This window comes from Panthera tigris, chromosome B1, assembly GCF_018350195.1.
Source record: "Panthera tigris isolate Pti1 chromosome B1, P.tigris_Pti1_mat1.1, whole genome shotgun sequence".
Lineage (NCBI taxonomy): Eukaryota > Metazoa > Chordata > Mammalia > Carnivora > Felidae > Panthera > Panthera tigris.
Window position 1 is genome coordinate 113168676 of NC_056663.1, and position 21517 is coordinate 113190192.

Sequence of the window (21517 nt, forward strand, 5' to 3'; positions counted from 1 at the left end):
TTAAGTCCTTTCTTCCTTTTATGGTACCTTTTTTTTTTTTTTTTTTTTTTTGGAAGAGGGAAGCAAATCAAGACTGTATGTTTATTTTCACAAAACCCAGCTCCCACCTTATCAGGATTTGTTAGGCTAATGATTTTTTAAAATAAATCTCCAACTCCTCTTGGCTTAATATGATTTAGAAACTTGATAAACTGACCAACAGTGTGTTTCCTTGATTCTGAACTGAAATGTCTGAGCATGACAAAGTGCATTCAGAGCCCACTGCCTTTCTAGTAGTCTTTCACTTTAGTTGCCATCAATCTATTTCTGAACACCTTTCAAGTGTTTCTACCAGCGTTCCATCCACTCGCGGCCTTCGTTGTATTGAGTTTGTCCAACTGTATTCCTGAAACACCATTTCCTTCTCATGTTAACAAATTTCCTGAGGAAGAACGTTTTCAAGACAAATCAGATACACACTGGGCTAAACAAATAAAAGATTTATTCACTGTAGAATTTGTATATTGTGAATCTCTAAAATGGGGACTCTAATGTATCATGTTTTATAAACTTGTTTGGTCATGGAACACTTTATTTCTTTTAGATAAAATAGTATGGCTAAAAGTAAATTGTTCTATGTGGGTTGAGGTACAAGGGAGAAATACAGAGGAACTGCTTGGAAGTTTTCAGAACTTTAGCTGAGATCAGCCATCGTTAATTAGGAAAGTGGTTTCCAGGTTGCGGGAGTAGGGTTTGAGGGATGTGTAGAAAGGAGGTGGAGGAAAAGAAGGAGAACAAAACATCGTGTAATTGGGGTTACTCCAGGTGGGACTTTAAACTGGAAGGCAAATTAGAATGCCAGGCAAGTAATACAGTTGTGTGAAGTTTGTTAGACTAGAATATTCTATCATCAGATTGGAGTATTAAGAGCCAGATAAAGCATTTAAATGTATTTTTTAAAAGCACTTTGCCAAACAAAGCAAATCTTTGTGTGTTATTTAGTCTGGTCTATGGGCCAGACTTTATGATAGCAGCTACCTAGTTCAGTCACACACAAACTTCCTCTTCTCATTTTTGGAGAAAAATTGAAGTACTTATATTTTATATAAATGTTTTCCTTTTCAATACAATTATTCTGCCTCATTAATGCTGTTTAGTTTTCTTTCTGACACATTTCAGGGTTTGCCGACTATTATTATGTTGATTAACAATATTATATTTTTATTTCCTTAAAAATATGATCTTTACTCTTTGTTTCTTTGATGATCTACCATGGATAGAGCAATCATAATAGAACTTAAATAGTAACTAGACGTAATTAGTTACAATAAATATTTAAGGTATATCAAATCCTTTTTCTAAAAAATGTTTATTTCTGAGAGAGAGAGAGAGAGAGAGAGAGAGAGAGACAGAGAGAGACAAAGTGAGTAGGGGAGGGGCAGAGAAAGAGGGAGACACAGAATCCAAAGCAGGTTCCAATGTTTCTTTATTTTTGATAGAAAGAGAGAGAGAGAGACAGACAGAGCGTGAGTGGGAGAGGGGCAGAGAGAGAGGGAGACACAGCATTTGAAGCAGACTCCAGGCTCTGAGCTGTCATCACAGAGCCCAAAGTGGGGCCCAAAGTCATGGACCACGAGATCATGACTGAGTTGAAGTTAGATGCTTAACTGACTGAACTACCTTGGTGCTCCTATGGTCTACATCAAAGCCTTTTATGTAAAGTCTGCATCAAGTGACCTAATAATATATAGGTAAGATGAATATCCTCAAGACTTCAAAGGTAAATCTGGAATACAGGAAGCTTAGAAAATTTTTTCTTATGAAAGTAGAAAGAATAATTTCTGATAAAGGTAGTATACATTTATTGTGAGTCATGTTATCTGTATGATATTCATATGGATTTCTTATAATTTAATAATTTCTCTTTTTATACCTCAAGATTATTTTCAGTGCCTTAATAAATAACTTTGCAGTGAATACTCTAATATATAAGTCTTTGTGTGTGCTGCTGTTACTTATAAGTGGAATTGGTGATCCAAATGTTGTATAAACATTTGTACACCCATAATGCATATAGTCAAATTGCACATTAGAGAGTGAATCAAAGTGCTGATCTGTTAGTACTCTCACTGACCTTGTAGGGAGCTCTTGATGGGATGCAATAGAAAGATAGTATAAGATAAGTATCCTGGGTGGCTCAGTCAGTTAAGCATCTAACTCTTGATTTCTGCTCAGGTCATGATCTCACGGTTTGTGATTTCAAGCCCTGCTTTGGGCTGTGTGCTGACAGCATGGAGCCTGCTTAGGATTCTCTCTCTCCCTCTCTCTTTGCCCCCCTTTCTTTCTCACAAAATAAACAAATAAACATTTAAATAAAAAAAAGGGTAAGAAAAAGAATTAGCAAATGATGTTTAAGAATATTTTAAACTTTTCTTGATTCTAATAAATAGTTAAGTGAACTCTTTTCAGAATTCCTTCAAAGTCTGTTAATTTTTTCACTCTTTAGCTCAAATCAGTAATGTTTTGGTGGACCATGTTTTCACAATCTTTTTTTTTTCCTTTCATTTAATGAATGAACTTTAATTTTTTTTCCCACTTCTGGCTCCTGGTTCAGTTTTTGTGCTATAGAGGGAAAAACTATGGTAGTCTCCTAAGTACAAAAGAGTATTATGATTATAATAATCATTCTTAAAACACTTATTGTATTCTTGAAGCTTTGTCCTGAAGGCTTCGGAGAAACTTTGGTTTCTGTTGCCCTTATTCTTTGGGGAGCTGGATTTAAAACCTAGCCAGAAATCCATCAACATTCTACTGTATTTTTTGGAGTAGCTGAAGAATTGCTTACTTTGAACTTTAGTGTTCACAGAAAAACACGATTTCACTGAGAGATGAACTAGTTTTAAAAACATGAAGCAAAATATGATTTAACTGTGTGTGATTTGTCAATTTCCCCATTTGGTTGGTTTTCTGCTGCCTGCAAGATGGCATATTGACATAACCCATAAGCTCAGCTGGGAGAATTTATGATAATATTAATGACAGTGGATTTGACTGTAATTTAGAAAGAACAATCCCTGTTTTAAGGGTTTTCAAAGAAGTGAGGTGTTTCCAAGGAAGAAAGTTTAGTAGTGTGATTTAGCAAATTGCTTATATTGCTGTAAAATAAAGCTATAGTCTTAAAAAAAAAAACACCCTCTGGAGTTCTTTTTACATTAGTGGTGCTTCTTATTAATTAGCTGGATATAGTTTTTTAAACCAGTTTCTTTTTGGGGGTTAATAACTGGATTAATAACCATTATATAACCATTTAAGAACTTAGAAGTGGCTTTTTCTGTTCTTGAATGCTGTTGAACTTCCTGCTTGTAAAATATGATTTTGAGCAGATTATTGGTAGTAAACCCACCTTTAAGTTGTCCCTTTAGGTCACAACCAGCTCATAATCACATGCTTTCTAGAATGGACCATCTGGCCACCTACACATTGTAAAAGCAGCTTGAGAGGTGGAGTGCTAGTCATTCCTTGCAAAATTAGAGTTTCTTACTTTGGGACCTTACTTTGGGGCCAACTCTGAAGATGGTCTTCCCATCCTTCCCACTTCTTAAAGTACTTATTTATTTGGAATCTAGGTTTTCTTTATCATTTTTGGAAAAGAGAGAAATTTAAAAAATATGATAAGTTAATGTCAGGGATTTGTTCAAGATAGCAATTTTCAGAGCATGACAAAGTCAATTCATAGTCTGTAGTTGCTTGATTGCATGCTTAATAATCAATCCTTGAGGACACCAGATATATTTAGGGTTCCTCGAGTTACTGTGACTAGTATTTTTCCAATATTTCTTATATTGAACATAGTTATTGCTTTCCCATAATACCAATCTTTCTTGGAAAATGTATCAACCACTTTCTTCTTGGCTCCCTTTGCTGCCTTTTGTAAAGCACTTGTTCTTGCTAACCACCATGGTGTTGCTCAGAGAACCAACAGGGTGTGTTTCTTGTAAATTCAGTTTAAAAATTTTGGCAAGATGATACTGTCTCATTTTTTGTTAGTTTAGCAGCTGAATAGAATTTCATTCAATGGATGTGTAATTAAAAAAATACTCTCAGTGGATGGACACTGGGTTCTTTCTCATCTTAAAACCTCTTTTAAACATATGGGAATATATTTTGGTGAAGAAAAGGGAATATTCAAAATTTGCTTATGTTTTTCATCTTCCTTGATCAGTTCTGTTGAAGTGCTGGATACTTTTTATGTTTTCTTTCATCCTATAGCAAACCCAGACGGTTAGCATTCATTTGTGTGAAAGACACCAGTTTAAGACCAAGGCAAATACTTGAATCTCAGTGTGGTTACTGTTAAAGCCATTAAAAGTGTCATCATCAAATGCTGGAGTGTTTTTGTAGTGACTCCAGTCTGAAGACTTCTCTGAAACTGGGGATTGCAGATCAGCTTGTGGAAGAACTCTAGGAGCTCTAGCTTCCTCATGAGATAATGGAAAAACCTTTATTAGCTCCTGGAGCCTGCCCCATCTTTCGGTACCTTTAGGATCATTAGATTAGGATTATTAGAGTAGACTATTCATGTTTGTATTCTTATTTGCAGGATTTTAAGAACTGGTCTGGACTGAAGAAAACATGTATTATAGAATACCTTTTCTATGATTATTTGCTTTTATACACTTCATACTTTTCAAGAACTCATAGTTTACTTCTAATTATGAGAGAGGTACATTTAAAAATAATCATAAAATTACTTTCTTAATGGCTGTTGCATTCCTTGATCCTTGACTATGAAAATCTTATTGCTATAATTAAGGCAGAATTTGAAATGGAATATTAAACAAGTTGTAGCAAATTGAAGGACTAGTTTACTTTCTTAAGAAAATCATTTGTTGAGAGAGTTCTTCAAGGGAAGTGATCATCATATCCAAGTCACCAAACTCTTTACGAGAAGAATTGAAACTGAAAAATGTTCCATGGGAACAATATTCTCATTTAACTACATAATTACAGAAGACAATTCTCATAATTCAGCCAGACCTAAGTACTTAGTGTGGCATATTGTAAATTTTCAAAAAATATGTTTCTTACATATTTGGTAGTAAGTATATTTAGTTCTTCAGAATACTACAGGAGCTGGTAAATGACCATTCAGCTCTAAAATATAATTTTGTAGGAAAAACATAGAAAATATTCCCCAAGGAATTATAGGACTAAATTCAATAAAAATTAGTAGCTAAAGGCATTCAGTTTTTTCATTTGATAAACTGCCAAATATTTATTTTAATATACTATTTCAACATATAAGAAGTAATGAATGCTAGATAAAGGATATAATCATTGAACACTTATAGAGCATATAAACATGTTTGCCTGCTGACTGGGAAGTAAATTATACTGCTGGGTTTGAACTGATGTGCTGATTCAATTCAAGTTCATCAACATGATAGAATATATTCCACTTCTAGAAATGAGAAAGAATATTCACATGCAGGTCATGGTGTAACATAGTAGTAATAAAATGTATTAATTGGGCCAGAAAACTCAGATATTGGACTGTAGAAGCAGAATCACATAGGTGGAAATGCTGTATAATCTAAGTTCTCTGAAAGATTCCCACATATTTGCTATTGGATAAAATTTCTCTGTGATCTACGCACTAATATTTCAACCAAGACTCTTATTTGTTGTTTGAAGTATTTAAAAAAACAGATTTTCTTGGGACATTTTTTTGTTATATTTACATGCAGAAGTCCAAATAGATTGCTAGATAATTTGAGAAGAGAAATTTTTAAAAATTCTTTTTTAATTTTTTCAATGCTTATTTATTTTTGAGAGAGAGAGAGAGAGAGAGAGAGAGAGAGAGCACAAGCAGAGAAGAGGCAGAGAGAAGGGGAGACACAGAATCCGAAGCAGGCTCCAGGCGGCTAAGGGGGCCATCTACTGTAGAACAGTACTGTGTCTGGAAAAAAGTAGGTAGTAGTTCTAATATGTGATGCACAGTGTGAACACATGCATGCGGTATTTTATTGAGCTTTAAAGGAAATATTGACAAACTAGAGCACTTCTAGAGGATTGCGATGAGGATGAAAAGTATCTGACATTTGTCTTGTAGGAATAGTAGCAGAAGAAAATGGGAGCATTTAGCCTGAAAAGGCAAGAGCTAGAGATGGTGGTAGTGACGTTAAGGAAAGCAAGGTCTTCAAATGTGGTAGTGACGTTAAGGAAAGCAAGGTCTTCAAATGTGTAGTGGACCATTTATACTTAAAACTACAGGGTAGAACTTGGATCCAGGAGGGGGAAATTAACAGGGAACAAATCTTTGCGTTTCACTGACCCCTACCCTTCATCCTGCTCAACAGCAAGATTGTTTAAAAATGGCTTCATTTTGATGTGATGGGCTTCTCCTCATTGGGAGAGTTCAAGAATTACAGTATGAGTAATTATGAAGTGCCTATTATGTGTCAAACTTTGTTAGGTGAACGAAATAATATGATGTAATCTTCATCCTTGAGAGCTTATCATCTAGTAAGAGGAAACACACATGTAATAAGCATAATTAAATGTTATCAGTTCTCTGAGAGCAGTCTATGTGGAGAAGAGTCATCTAGGGAAGACTTTATGGGAGGAATTAACTTTGAGTTTAACAATGCATAGGTGTTTGCTAGTGGGGGGAGTTTGAAAGGAAGGAAAATGTTCACATAATGTCCTGTCAAAGACTTTGTAGGAAGGCTTTTACCTTTGGCATCAGTGTGCTATGTAGATAACCCTTATGGCCTGTTATAGTTCTATAACTCTACCAAGTGAGTTTTAAGAAGTGCCTTCTTAAAAAACTTTACAAAGAGAGAAACCTAACATTGCATTCTATTCTTACTTTTGCCTCGGGTTGAATAGAAATTGTCATTTCTATTAATATTTCTTGTATAAAGGGTGAGGGAGACAGAATCATTAAAACTCTTTGGGAAATGCCTGTTGGCATTAAAGAGCACTTGTTCCCAAGTGAAGACAGATTCCCTCTCCAGTCCTCTTTTCTTCTCCCTCGGGCATCTCTGCATATTCTATAGTTGACTACATTCACTGTTCTTTATTCTGTGTGGCAAGATGTTACAAAGAGGGTCACTCATATCTCTGTGTCTTGCTTTGTGCCCAGACACACTAATCTTTTTGTTAAGCCATGGTTGGTCACCTCAGTCTAAACCCTATGAAACCTCTCAGGAAAAGTGGCTTGAGATGAACTTTTTGTGACAGACAGCCATCAGTTCAAAGCCTGTGCAGTGTCAGGGTTGAAGGAAACTATAATGGTCCATGAGAAGAGGCTCACAGGGGGTCCCTTTTCAGGGCAAAAGGACAGATGTTTTTCTCTACTTGAGATATACACAATACACAATAGTTCCAGTACTTGCTTCTCAACCATGCTGCATGCACGCTTTCTTCATGATGGGAATGTACACTTTTTATAGACCCAGTGGGAGGAAATTTACTCATTGTTACTGTTCTTTTCAGCTGTTTTGTTGGTAGGCTAAGACTGTCCTTTTGTAGAATGACAAAAAGGGGATTTTGTAAAACATTGGCTCCATAAAAAGGGCCATTGTATACACATGTACCTTCTGTGTAAAAACTAATTTTCTATGTTAAACACAATCAAAGGAAAGTTCAACAACCAATAACTCTGGGTCTCAATTATTTGTGGTACGAGATATCAATGGTTTTTACTGTGCTAACACATACTGAAATTTTTCATAGAGAAAGTTAATTATCTCTGTGTTATATAAAAAGATATACAGTTTAATGTTCCTAGACAATTCGTATTATAGCCATGTGTTCTGCACTAACCTACTTAAATAGTCATTATACCAGTTTTACTTGCTGAATTTAGTAATTATTTTCTGGTTATATATAGAATATGATTTTCCCATTAATAGTTTCAAGAACCTTAAGTACTTAATTTAATTCTAACAAGGAAGAGATGGTTTTATATATTTCTCTGAATATTTTAGCAAAAATTAACTGGTAAGATAATTTGTAGCATTTTTAAGAGATTGCCTCATTCCCCTAGGTCATTTTGGCATATTTCCTATGTATTTAATAATATTAATATAAAATATTTGCTGAAAGAATCTTTATATGTATTCATTGTATGGAAGATAATTATCTGTTTTCCATAGTTGTCAACTAATCTGTAGAAATGATTTCTTCCTTTGTAAACCAGACTAAAGCTAAAGAAAGTAGCTGTTAATTTATTAGAATCTTATTAAATTATATATTTTTCTTTTAATTTCTTTTTGTTATATCCAAAATTGGAAATTTGAGATGAAAGTAATCTGTACATAGAAAATTAGGATTTCTTAATTAGAAAACCATAGAAGTAGATTTTGAATTGAATTTTGATGATTAAGAATTTTTAAAATAAAAAAATAAAACAACTGATAGGAAAATAAAAGATGCCTTGAAAAATTTGGGATCATGCCGTGTATATATAATGAAACATAATACACAATGATTGATCTTTTAAAATTAATTAATTAATTTTTTACTTTACATCCAAGTTAGTTAACATATACATGATGATTGATTTTTAAAGTGAGTGGTACTGATTGTAGGTGCTATGAATTCAGAGGAGAGAGGATTCAGATCTGTGTGTCAGGTAATGCTGCTATTTATTTATTTATTTATTTATTTATTTATTTATTTAAATTCAAGTTAGTTAACACACAGTGTAGTCTTGGCTTCAGGAGTAGAGCTCAGTGATTCATCGCTTACATATGACACCCAGTGCTCATCCTTAATGCCCTCCTTAATGCCCATCACGCATTTAACCCATCCCCTCACCCATCTCCCATATAGCAACCTTCAGTTTGTTCTCTGTACTTAACAGTGTCTTATGATTTGCCTCCCTCTCTGTTTTTATCTTATTTTTCCTTCCCTTCCCCTGTGTTCCTCTGTTGTGTTTTTTAAATTCCACATATGAGTGAAATCATATGATATTTGTCTTTCTGACTGACTTATTTCACTTAGCATAATACCCTCTAGTTCCATTCAAGTAGTTGCAAATGGCAAGATTTCATTCTTTTTAATTGCTGAGTAGTATTCCATTGTATATATAAACCACATCTTCTTTATCCATTCATCAGTTGATGGACATTTGGCTCTTTCCATAATTTAGCTCTTGTTGGTAATACTGCTATAAACATTGAGGATGCATGTGCCCCTTTGAATCAGCACGGGTAATGCTGCTTTTTCCTATGTATTGAAGAAATGCTCTTTGAAAATTCTTTAGTTTATTTATTTATATGTATGTGTGTATAACTAAAATTAGAATTTTTAGGTTTATAATTGATCTCACATTAACTATATCATTAACTATATGATCTCTATAGCAACCTGGACAGCAGATACAACAGTGACTATCATTATTTTCATATAAGAAAACTGAGGCCCAGTGGTAATGCCACTTGCCTAAGAAAGAGGTGTCAGCCTTTTCTTTTTTCTGATTCTTAGTATGGGTCTTCTGATATACAGAGTGATGATTTCCTTAAAATAGGATTGTTGATACATGAGAAAGATTCTCTGTAGTACTTGAAATAATATTGGAAACTCTTGGGCAGACATAATTGCTTGTGACCAACTAATTATATCTATTCAGAAGTAATAGTTATATAAAAACATTGTTTTGACAACTTGGCATTTATTATCTTCTAGCAAGAAAGAAATACAAAGGTAGCATTAATTTTCTATATATTAATGATTATTTAACAGCCTAATTTACTGATGTAGTTCACTGCTGATTGGGTCCTTCCACAGGACCGTATAATGCTCTGTGTGGCTCTTAGCTGGGTTTCTACTTTGTGTCCTTGCCTGGAATGTTCTCTACTCTTGTTCTCTGCCTGGCAAGTGCCCACCCTTCCTTCGAGAACCACTCAAGTATCAGTCCAGATGATAAGGCTCTAGGCCCAGTTAGAAGCTCCATGAGGGCTTGATAGATCATTCTCGTAGTAATAACCTCTTCAAATCTCAGTTATTTATTTCTGGGCCTATCTAGTCTACCCAGTGGCTCCCTCATAGTTCATACTCAGTATGCATTTGATAGAAAAACTCTGCTTTCAAAGAACTTAATGAAGAGTTGGGAAGTAAATACAAATATCGATGAACTCATATTATAGAGGTGATTATTTGATTAATCCTAGATAATACTCTCTTAATTACCTCTGTTTCTATATCCTATGTGTGTGTGTGTGTGTGTGTGTGTGTGTGTGTATAATTTATTGTCAAATTGGTTTCCATACAACACCCAGTGATCATCCCAACAGGGGCCCTCCTCAATGTCCATCAACCACTTTCCCTCTCTTGCACTCCCCATCAACCCTCAGTTTGTTCTCAGTATTTAAGAGTCTCTTATGGTTTGCCTCCTTCTATATCCTTTAATGGAGTTGGATTAAATGATTTCCAAAGTAAATGGCCTTACATGGCCAAATTTGACTTTATATGGCTTTTAAATTGCTTTAAAATTTGGCCATGTAAAGGCAGTGACAATTTGGTATATTTTAAAAGTGGCATGTAGAAAGTGGTAGTTTATTTTCACACTTTTGCACATATTAATGAAAAACTTCACCACCCTGCATAATTTTATTGTGTTGCATATGGAAATAAACTTCTTTATTCTTAACTGTTCAAAAATTTACAAAAATACACCGCATGACAACATGAGTCAGAATTTCCTGAAAAAAGCATTTACAATGAGAATATTGAATTTTGGAAGATTTGGGATTCCTTTCCCTGCTAATTCTTTGAAAAAGTTTAGCATGAATGCTGTAAAAGTTATATATTTACTCCCAAGTTCTCAACCCCATCTTAAAATTTTAAATAAAAAGGAACTCACTAGTATGAAAAATAACTATGATGTCCAGAGTTGAAGTTTTTTATATAAAGAACTCCCTTGAAAGGTGCTGGTCAAATTTCTCTTCTGCATAGTTCATAGCATGTAACTGGTACTCAATAATATTTAATATAATGAATTACAAAGGCTTTGAAAATGTAGGCCTCTGAAGACCAAATCCAAGATGGTAGATGGGATTTTCACATTACTGTGAGGACAAGGTAGAAGTTGACATAGTTGGTCTCCTGGGGGTGCTTCATCACATAAGTAAAAGAGCTATATTCACCTAATTTATTTTAGGAAAGACTAAAGGGAAAGACTATTCTGTTTAATAGCCACTTACTGAAGGCCAAAGAGAAAAGAAGACCAGGGGAAATAAAAATATCATTTTCAGCTAGGTAAAATAGGATTTAGTACACTGTAACTTTGGCATTTTCTCTCCCAACTTCTTTTAACAGTCAACATTATTTTACTTGTCTTCATTAAAATTATGTTTTAGCTTTGCTTTTTTTTTACATTGTTAGGAATTTTAAATTTAAGTCTTTTTGAGTAAAAATAAGAATAGAAAGAAAAATAACACCGTGTTCTAAATACAAAAAGAAAATGTTATTTTCCACTGAGATAGCTGTGGTGTAGTCAGTGGGAAGAATTCAGGCTTGGAACCAGATAAACTGGTCCTAATTCTTGCTCTGCTACTTACCAAGTGTTTGGCCTTGAGCAAATTACTTAAATCGTTTTAGCCTTGGTTTTCTCATCCATAAAATAAAAATATTAATATCCATGAAGAATTAGAAACAATGTACAGTAGCCATCCAGTATAATGCTGCCACATAGGAAGGTGTTTAATAAATGGAATATAATAATTGTACTGGCTAAGTCTTAGATAATTATCGTCTTTAAATTCTAGTTTTTATTGAAAGAATTATATGCCCTAGATTTTTCAGTGACTAACACAGGGTCTGACACATGGCAGCATCTCAATAAATATTTATTGAGTAAATGAACTAGTATAATTTTGTGCAAAAAGTGTTTGGTCACATATACCATTCGTGTCATGTAGTATAAATATGAAATAAAGATATTTAAGGAAAAACTCAAGGGTGGAGAAGTACCGCCAAATTCCTGAACTATCATAAAGCAGTGCTGGATTATATCCTTCCAGGGAAATCTCCAGAAGAGGGACCTGCCCCTCAAAGCTTTACATATTTATGTGAATGGGTCCAGAGACAACAACAGTGAGGTAACTGTGAAGGTTAGAACCAAGAGAAGCCTCTTGGTTGATGAAGTGATCTTAGAAAGGGGGAGTCTTTGGATCTCAAAGGTCAGGCAGGTTGTGCTCCTACTGAGCCCACAGACACCTGTGGGGCCAGCTTTTTGCTGAGCATTGGGACACGTGGGTTTGTTCCCCCTGAGCAGTGGAAGTAGTCCTATTTAGTAAATACACTTTATGGTTCATATATATTAGGTTATCATATTGGTCTGTAATCTTTTGCTGTTTCATAAACAACAGGATTAAATTTGTGCATGTCTTTGGTTTCATACATTTAAGTTTAGAATATTTTGTTATTTTTGATTGGGTTACACGTTTGATGTACAAGAATAAAAAGGTAAGAGAAGTCTTTCCCACCCTATCGCTAGGTTAAACTGCTCATCTGTCACAGTAACCTATTACTTGTGTATCTTTCCAGAGGTGATCTATATATGCAAGTATGAATGTTCCATATGCTTTATAAACTTGGACAATGGTCACCACTTTCTGACCTCATAACAGCAGTAATTTACGACATGAAAAATACATAAGCATTGTGATTAAATGTACATAAATACATTCTATTTAACAGTGTCTTAAAAAGAAAACAAAACAAAGGAAACACTCAAATAATTGCCGACATCTTCTGGTCACTGAAATCTCTTAATGTATATGGTATTACCTGTGGTGAAAATAATCATGCTTTGTTAAAATAATGTTGTAATATATTACAGATAATCACACTTTTTGTTTAAAAAATGTCCAAACATGAGTTTTAGTGGGATGATTTACATACAGTCCAGATTTTATGGTAAATTAAGTTCAGCATTTAAAGTTTTAGATTTTCCCCCAAACGATCTCTTCCACAATGCACATGTTTTCCATACTAATGAAATGATCCTGATGGATGGATGTCATAAGTAAGAAAAGACAATATGGGCTTAATCCAAGCCTCAGATGAAGTCAGATTTGATTAAAGACTTTTTAGCCTGTTTTATACTGTGTTGTCCATAAAGGAGATATACAAAGCCATGATGACTAAAGGAAAAAAAATGAAGTGAATGTTAACTGTTTAATTATTATGCTCAAAACTGACAATGGAATTTTGTTTAGTTTGATAAGGGACATGGAACGTTAAAAACTTATCTTATAGTTTCTTTGACTTTTTTTTTCTTTTTAGATCCCTGGACCTTTATATACACAGTTGAATAGGAAAGAACATTTAATGTTTTGAATATGAAAATGATTTTGTTTACTATGAGTTTGGAAACTTTTATTTAAAAAACAGGTAAATTTTGGTTTTAATCTGATTTGTTAGGCACCCTTATTTTGCCAGCTATAGGAACGAGAATTTGTTGTATTTGTCACCAGTAGTGCTAAATGAATAGAGGTTTCTGACAAGATATTTGGAAAGGTGATGAAGTTGACCATTTTTAACAAACCCACAAAAAACTCTTTAGATTTTTTTCCCATCTGGTTTTAAGAGCTGTAGCTCAGCATTTGGTTCATTAGTTTCTTCACTATGTGATTTAGGATGATCTCAGATTCAAGTGATGCAGTTTAATCTAATTAAGACATAATGTAGAATAAGCGTGGAGTGCAATAGTGAAGGCTCTCAGAGGACTCCCAAAAGGCTGACAGTACAAAAGTCATGGGTTGACTTTATAATGATAATTGCTACTTGGTTTTTGCTTGGAAGAAAGATGTAATTTAACTGTACAGAAAGAGATTTGTATCCACAGTTTTTGTCTTTATTTTTTCCTATGGTTGAGAATAATCTTTATCCTCTCCTCCTACAGTGAATACTTTTTTAAGATGGTAGATGCGTATAAACATTATAAATTGACAAGGTCATGCTGACTGGTCAGGAGGCAACAGTTTATGAAAGCCAACCCTAGAATATTAATACATTCTGTTCTGGCCTTCTCATCTTGATAAGTTTAGTGTCAACCACATAAACAATCTAGAAAGTATATTTTGAGATCAATGGAGCATTTTTAGGATCCTGGAAGTTGTGTTGAAGGCATCAGATTGATACTGGCATTCTTTCTTCAAACCACTCCATTGCGTGTGTAGATTCTGAGGTCATTCGTCTTTAGCTCATTATTTCCAGAGAATAATTGTAGCTTGTCCACTTCCTCAACTGCTCATCCATAGCCTTCCAAGCAAATAAAAAAAAGTAACAGCTGATATTTATTATACTATGTACCAATCATTGTTTTCACTCTTTTACATGTATTATCTCAGTTAATCTGCATAACAACCTATTATCACAATTTCGTAGATGGGATAAATGAGCCCCAAAGAGGCTAAATAACTTTCACATAGCACATAACTTTTAAAGGTGGAGGCTAGTTCTCTCTGATTCTGGAATTCAGTGTTTTAGCTCCTGACTATTATATCTATACTCTTGAAGAGAAGACCCTATTAAAAAAAGCTTTGACAAATGAAATGTTTGGAGGTTATAGCAGGAAAGATGGGTAGGGAATTGAAAAGTACTTGGGAGAAGAGAAGGACTAGAAAAGCATTGTTAATACGAAAGGAAAGGGCTTGATTGTAGTTTCTGTTGTTTTAAACATGTATTATCAATAAAATTTGATACATCGTTTACTTATTTTCTTTTTTTTTTGATTGACTTTCTCAGTGCTTACCCTCTTAATGTTGCCTCTTTTTAATAGCCTTTTAGCAGGTAGATAATCAGAAAAAGTAGATCAACTATTCTGAAAGTAAAATTTAGGAGGCCTGGTGGAATGCAGCATAGGGCCACAACAGTGGCTATTCTGGAGAAGAATCCTGACATTGGCATTCTGAAGTTGTTTTATCTTCAATTCTTTGTATGGTTCAAATGACATAAAACACACTTTCTGCCCCTTTTTAGTGTATACTGTTATTAAATCAGGAAAATGCATGCAAGAATAGGCATTTATTGCCTTAATTATAAGTTCATTTTAATTGAAAAAAAGTGTAAGGAAAATTTCACTATTAATTGAAAAGAAATACTAAAGAGAAAGCATAGTTAGTTTGCTTAAAGTAAGAAGTGCTGTTTAAAATTGTCCCTTGGCCTTCAGCTCAGAGTATTTACTGCAGATACGATCATTAGTCCAAAGTTTTAGTCCATGCTTAATAATTTCCAGTATCTCAGTTCTCTAACTTTAATAGATAGGTTAATAGATTAGAGTAGGAGAGTTGAACTGATGTAGCTCATGGTTTGCCATGAAAACTTGAAGATTTTCTAATTAAATACTGGATGATCAGTGAGCTTTGCACAGCTTACTAAATCATGAATTTTTCCATCTTAGTGACATGGTTAAAATTGGAAATGTCAAAAATGTCTGACCAAGATTGTGATTCATGGACTTGAATCTGAGCTTGCTTTCAATTTTCTTTATTAAAAAAAGACATTATAGATAGATTAACTAGAAATTATGGTGCATACCTTTTAACCTGTGTTTTAGCAAGACTGTCTTTCGAAGTTGGAAAACATTAACTTCCTTCAACAAAGGTGCTTTTGATCACTACACAATAAAATAAAATTAATTAATTACCCAACATCAGGGGCAAAAACTACATGGTCTAAAACAGTAGAAGTCAGAACTCATTATTGTGAATGGGTGGGATTGCTGAAGATGTTTGTGAACCTGGTGATTCCAATAATACCACTGCTGAATTTCATTTGAAATCTCCTTAGAAGGTTTGATCAGTAGGCCTGATCTCTAGTTGGACATCTTAAAGTCAAAATGGCTCAGATTGAATTTATCATACCCCTTTCCCCATCTAATTTGCTCTTTCCACTGTACTTCTCTCAGTGAATGGTGGTCATTGTCCAGATCAGTCACTTGAGAACTATCCTTGACTCCCCCTGCATTCCCTATAACTTTCATTCACCAACTCCTATCTATTCTCCTCCTAAATTTCTCAGGTCTGTGTACTTTTCTCTGCTCCTTCTACTGCTACTCTAGTCCTGCCCACTAGTATCTTTCTTTGGCTGATGGTAACAACCTACTGACTGCTTTTTCCTTCTATGTTACTGCTCTTCTCCAGTCTATTTTCCACACCATAGCCAGAATGCTTCTTCTAAAGTGAACCTGTTAAATACTGAAACAAATCCAAACATGTGAACGTGGGTAACAAGACGTTCGGTGGGCCTTATCTAGTGCAGTACTTTCTATTCTCTCCTGTTGTATGCTCTTTTCAACCTTTGGACCTTTGCCTATGATATTATAGGAGGCTCTTCACCCTCCTCAGCCCTTAGTTACAGCTTAAATTTCTCTTTCTTCCTGAAGTTTAAGTTCTCCTGTTTATGTGCTTCTGTCGGATTCCATAGAACTCAGTATTTAAAAAATGCATTTATAATCCTTTCTTGTTATTTCTTGTTGGATGGTTTGTTCCATTAGATTCTAAGGTGCATGTGGGAAGGGACTCTCTCTTGTCCATCTTTGAATGCCAAGAGTTTTTATTGTTGGCCCATAAAAGACATTCAGCAAATACTTATTTAATGAAACAATGATTAAGGTGTACTTTTTTTTTTTTTGTAGAGTAGTATCTCTTATGTTACTGTGCAAAATACATTCTCAAGGTAGTAAGAGATAAGAGAATTTAGAAAATGTAAGTAGTAAAGCACATAGGGCTCAGTGATAGAAAATGAGGAAATGATGTAGTATAAAATTCCAGAGGCAGAGTGGGCTTTTTTTAATAAATAATGTTCAAGTTATCAATTGATGCATCAACCTCATACCAGTTTTCAATAGAACAGAATCTGTAGTTTTCCACAGTAAAAGATTGTAGGAACCAAGAAACTTCAAATTAGACAATTGTTTCTAGTATCTAACCTAAATTTCTCTTCATTGTAACATAAACTTGTTTTTGATCTTTCTTAGATGAAATTAAGAGGTCTGTACATACACTTGGGATATTACCAATTTTTTCCTGTTTTCCTCTAATATCCAAGAGTTTTTTTCTCCCTTTAATACCAATCTTATTTTCTAATCTTTTAATTATTTTTATTACTAGTATTTGAACCTTTCTGACAATGTCACCCTTTAAGTCATAAATGGGGATATTCAAAACCTGACAAGTACTGAATACAATGAAAGAATTACTACCCTTGAAAGTAAATTATTGTATTCTTTTGAAATATATCTCCGGCAGATCTCCATACGATATACTGTAAAGGATTTCATAATGTGCAATTCAAATAAATTATTCCCCTTAGTCTGAAAGGTTTTGATGGACAAATTGCCAGAGAAATCCTTCCTTCTAATAAAATATGGTTTTGTATAAAGTTATAAAATCACTTTGTGTGATCCACGGGCATGTTAATATATATATGCTTATTTCAGTGTTTTGTCCAGATTGAGCTTAATTATGATTCTTTTGTCAAAGAAACTCTAAAGGAAGTAATATGTATTTTGCAGATTGCAGGATACTCTGTTTGTTTGTTTGTAATCAGTAACTTTTGCTAACGAATTGAGATGAACAGCTCTTTCAGGCTTGCCGTGGTTAAAAATATAGAGTATGATGCTTTATTATATAGCATCATCATTTTCTCAGTAGTTAAAGTTGATTATGGTTAAGATGGGAGATTTTTAGAGCTTGCATTATATCATACATTTAAGAATATTGGGTATATATATGAGAGATGAAGAAATGCTCTGAACATGAACAGGTCAGAAATCAAGATCAGGCTGACCATAAGTCATGTTATCTTACCACTCATTCTTACATCGACCAACAGTGCCTTATTATAGGGGACCAGAAGGCAAAGAACATAGGCCAAGGATATTTTAAATTGCTATATCAAAATGTTAGATGAGTATACTATTGTTGCCTTGTTGACAGTTTGCTATGAGAATACCTTGGCAGATGCCTACAGAGATGCTCAAGAGGGAAAATGCTGCCTGTTAGAGGGGAACATGATTTCTTTTTGTCTAAAAGTTGATTTCAATTCAAGAAGTATTTATTTAGTGCTTACAATGTGTCTAGCGCTAAACTGTGTACTATAATAAATGCTATTAAAATTTTCCTTTCTTCTGATGAGAACTTTTAAGATCTAGTCTCTTAGTGACTTTCAAATATATAATATATTGTTAACTGTAGTCACCACCTGGTTTTATGTTTTTACTTGTTTGCCCAGTGATTCAATCACAGATGAGTCTCAGATCCTACTTTAACAAACACTGCTTTATTTTTCACTTTCCTGCTTCCCTAACACAGCATTCCTGATAAATCCTACCCTTACTTATTTCTTCTTTGGACTCTAGAGTGGTATATTGACTTCTTATGTGGTTTTTCTTCTTGCAACGTTATTTATTTCATGTGGTTGTAACTCAGTTCTGAAACAGATTGAACTCTCTTGGGAAGAACACCATGTCTTAAACCATGTAACCAGTAATATTAATAAAAATTATTTAAATACTATTATCATGAAGAATGCTATTTTTGACTTTTAGAAGTTAAAGGTAATTAGATGTCAAAGACATATAATACTTCAAAATACTATAATTTGAAATAAGGCTGCTTAAACATTTCTATGGTTTTTATTACCTTTTAGTTTACATAGGAAATTTCCCTTGGTTTATTTTTAAAATGATTATAGTAGTAACAGTAATTTGTATCATTCTTTATAATTTGTAGATTAAATTTAGATATAGAAATGAATTGGCTAGAACTTCCTGCTTCAATTAAATTTTGAAAATCTTTTTCTTTCAGTGTTGATTTTTTCCTCCCTAGATTATGAAGGTAATATGAGCTTGAATATAAGAATTTATAGAAGAAAGAGTTCTACCAACCCAAGGCAATGACTGTTAATGTTTTAACGTGTTTCCTTTTAAAGCAATGTTAAATGTTTTTATGTAGTTGAGTTCATATGCTATAGATAATATTTTTCTTTCAGTTAACATTATTTAGTAAATATTTCCTATGTTATTAAAAATCTTTATAAACATCATTCTCAGTATTCACATAGTAAAGATATATCATGATTTATAAAATATGTCTACCTATTTAATATATATTTTTTCCTTAGACATTTAAAAAATAGTATAGCTTTAAGTAAAACTTTTTGGAGGAGATAACATATGTTCAAAGCAATATTGGTTATTTGTATATGCAGAAATATTTTCTTAAGAAATTTTTTTTTTTAATATATGAAATTTACTGTCAAATTGGTTTCCATACAACACCCAGTGCTCATCCCAAAAGGTGCCCTCCTCAATACCCATCACCCACCCTGCCCTCCCTCCCACCCTTAAGAAATTTTTTAAAAATGTTTATTTATTTTTGAGAGAGAGACAGTGCAAGTGGGGGGAGGGGCAGAGGAGGCACAGAATCTGATGCAGGCTCCAGGTTCTGAGCTGTCAGCACAGACTCGAACTCATGAACTGTGAGATCATGACCTGAGCTGAAGTCAGATGCTTAACTGATGGAGCCACACAGGCACCCTGGAATATTTTCTTCCTGTCAGGGAGAGAATTGTTGTTCCTGTCTACAAACTTTTTCTTTTAGTCACTATGGCAATGAAATCCCATTTTTCTAGTAATTAAGAAGTATCAACGGTATATTTGGAAGACATAGATGATAGTTTGCAGCAATGGACATTGTAAATGAAAACTATTTTTTTGTTTTTGAAATTGGAAAGTTATTTCCTAAAGGGAAATAGGATTTACTATCTAAATACTTTACCAATTTTTCTCATTGTGAAAATTAGTTTGGTTTCTTTATCAGTCATTCAGTGTACCTGCTTATACGTGGGTCACCACTGACCTCCACAGAGATATATGCAGGAATCTACTCTTTGTAAGGAACTGTACTGGGGGGTGGTGAGTTACTCAGAAGTGTTCTGCCCCCATCCCTGTCCTCAAGCGCCTAGCCGGGGAAATAAAACATAAGAATTGATGTATTTGAAAGTGATCTGTAAGCTTTAAAATAAATGAAAATATAGTGGGTTATATTATAATTTCAAATTTTGGTAACAATGAATTAATGTCTTACAAAAAAATAAAGATAAAAATACAAATGGAATTCAAAATTGGTAGAGCATAACTTTTGGCTGGAAGCTCAGGGAAGATGTATTTAAAAAGGTAGTAATTGGGCTGGATTTTTAATATTATATTTAAGAATTAGATAATTTGAGAGTAGGATGATCCATCAGATAGAAGAAATAGCAAAAATACATGCTTGGAGTTATATTTTAAAGGCAGTAATTTGATAATTTCCTCATGGCATTAAAGTATAGTGGTTAAAGCAAAACTCTATGAGCAGATTATATATGTTCAAATTTTGATGTCTCTACTGCTATTATTATTTTCCTTATTGTTAATGTTTATGTTTGGGTGTTGTACAGTATTTGGCTGAAAAGGTAATAGAAACAATTTTATTGTAAATTATTAATAACAAAATGACAATAATGATGGTTAATATTTATTGGTAAATGAATATTACTGAGCACTTATTGAACAGTACAGCCACTATTTCAAGTGTTTTACACTTAATTTATTTTACACTCACACTTAATTCAATTTATTCTCAAAATAATTATATTAGGTAAGTACTAGTATTTATTCCAGTTCTACTGATAATGAACTGAGGCACACGTACACTAACTTGCCCACGGTCAAACAGCTAGTGTAATGGTCATAGAGCTCATAAGATTAACCAGGGCCATATTGGGGACCAATTTATTATTTTTTTCTCTCATTAAAATTTTTTTTTATTTTTCCAGTTTTATTGAGATATAATTTTAAGGTACATAGCATAATGGGGAGCAGTTAAATATAAGAATGCATATGGGTAATGGAAAAGACTGTAAGTATGAATATTGTGTGGTTAATGGAAAACCATTTTGATTTCTGCACAGAGGAGTAATATGGCCAGACTGTGTTTGAGGGAGATTAAGCTAGAAAGTATCAAGGACACAGACTGGAAGCTGTGAGACCAAGTTACTGTAGTCTTCAACTGTAAATTTATAAGGGTCTGAGGTTGGGGGAAGTGGAGAGAATGGAAAGGAAGATTCATTTGGGCTCTGTTCATAACTGGTGAGGGAGAAGAAGGCGTCAGTGATGATTTACAGGTGTTTTACTTAGGGTAATGGTGATATCATTAACAGGTATTCAATCTGTCTTTAAATATAGCCAACTCCGAATGTTTAACATTTCAGCCAACCTTTTGAAATTCTCTTCCCTTCTTTATGTTGATGACTATTGTTAAATCTTGATTCTCGTCTTACCTAACTCCTCCTCAGAGTTCTTTCCTATAGTGCACAGTCTTCAAAGTCTCAATCTGGAACTCATTTCGTTTTCTTCTACATGCCCACTTCCTTATGGAGTGTGTATGCTGTCCAGTTACCTTTAATCTGCAGGCAGTGTAACCTCATGGAGGGAGACAGAGCTGGGCCTGAAGCCCAACAACACATTATTAGCTGT

General features: G+C 33.9%; 1 protein-coding gene and 1 pseudogene across 1 annotated transcript in view; one reads left to right on the forward strand and one right to left on the reverse strand.

The window, feature by feature from the left end:
- COL25A1 (collagen type XXV alpha 1 chain) overlaps nt 1-21517 on the forward strand; it is a 449006-nt gene that overhangs the window by 18798 nt on the left and 408691 nt on the right. The gene's annotated exons all lie outside the window — the stretch shown is intronic.
- LOC102968060 lies at nt 3746-3938 on the reverse strand (annotated as a pseudogene).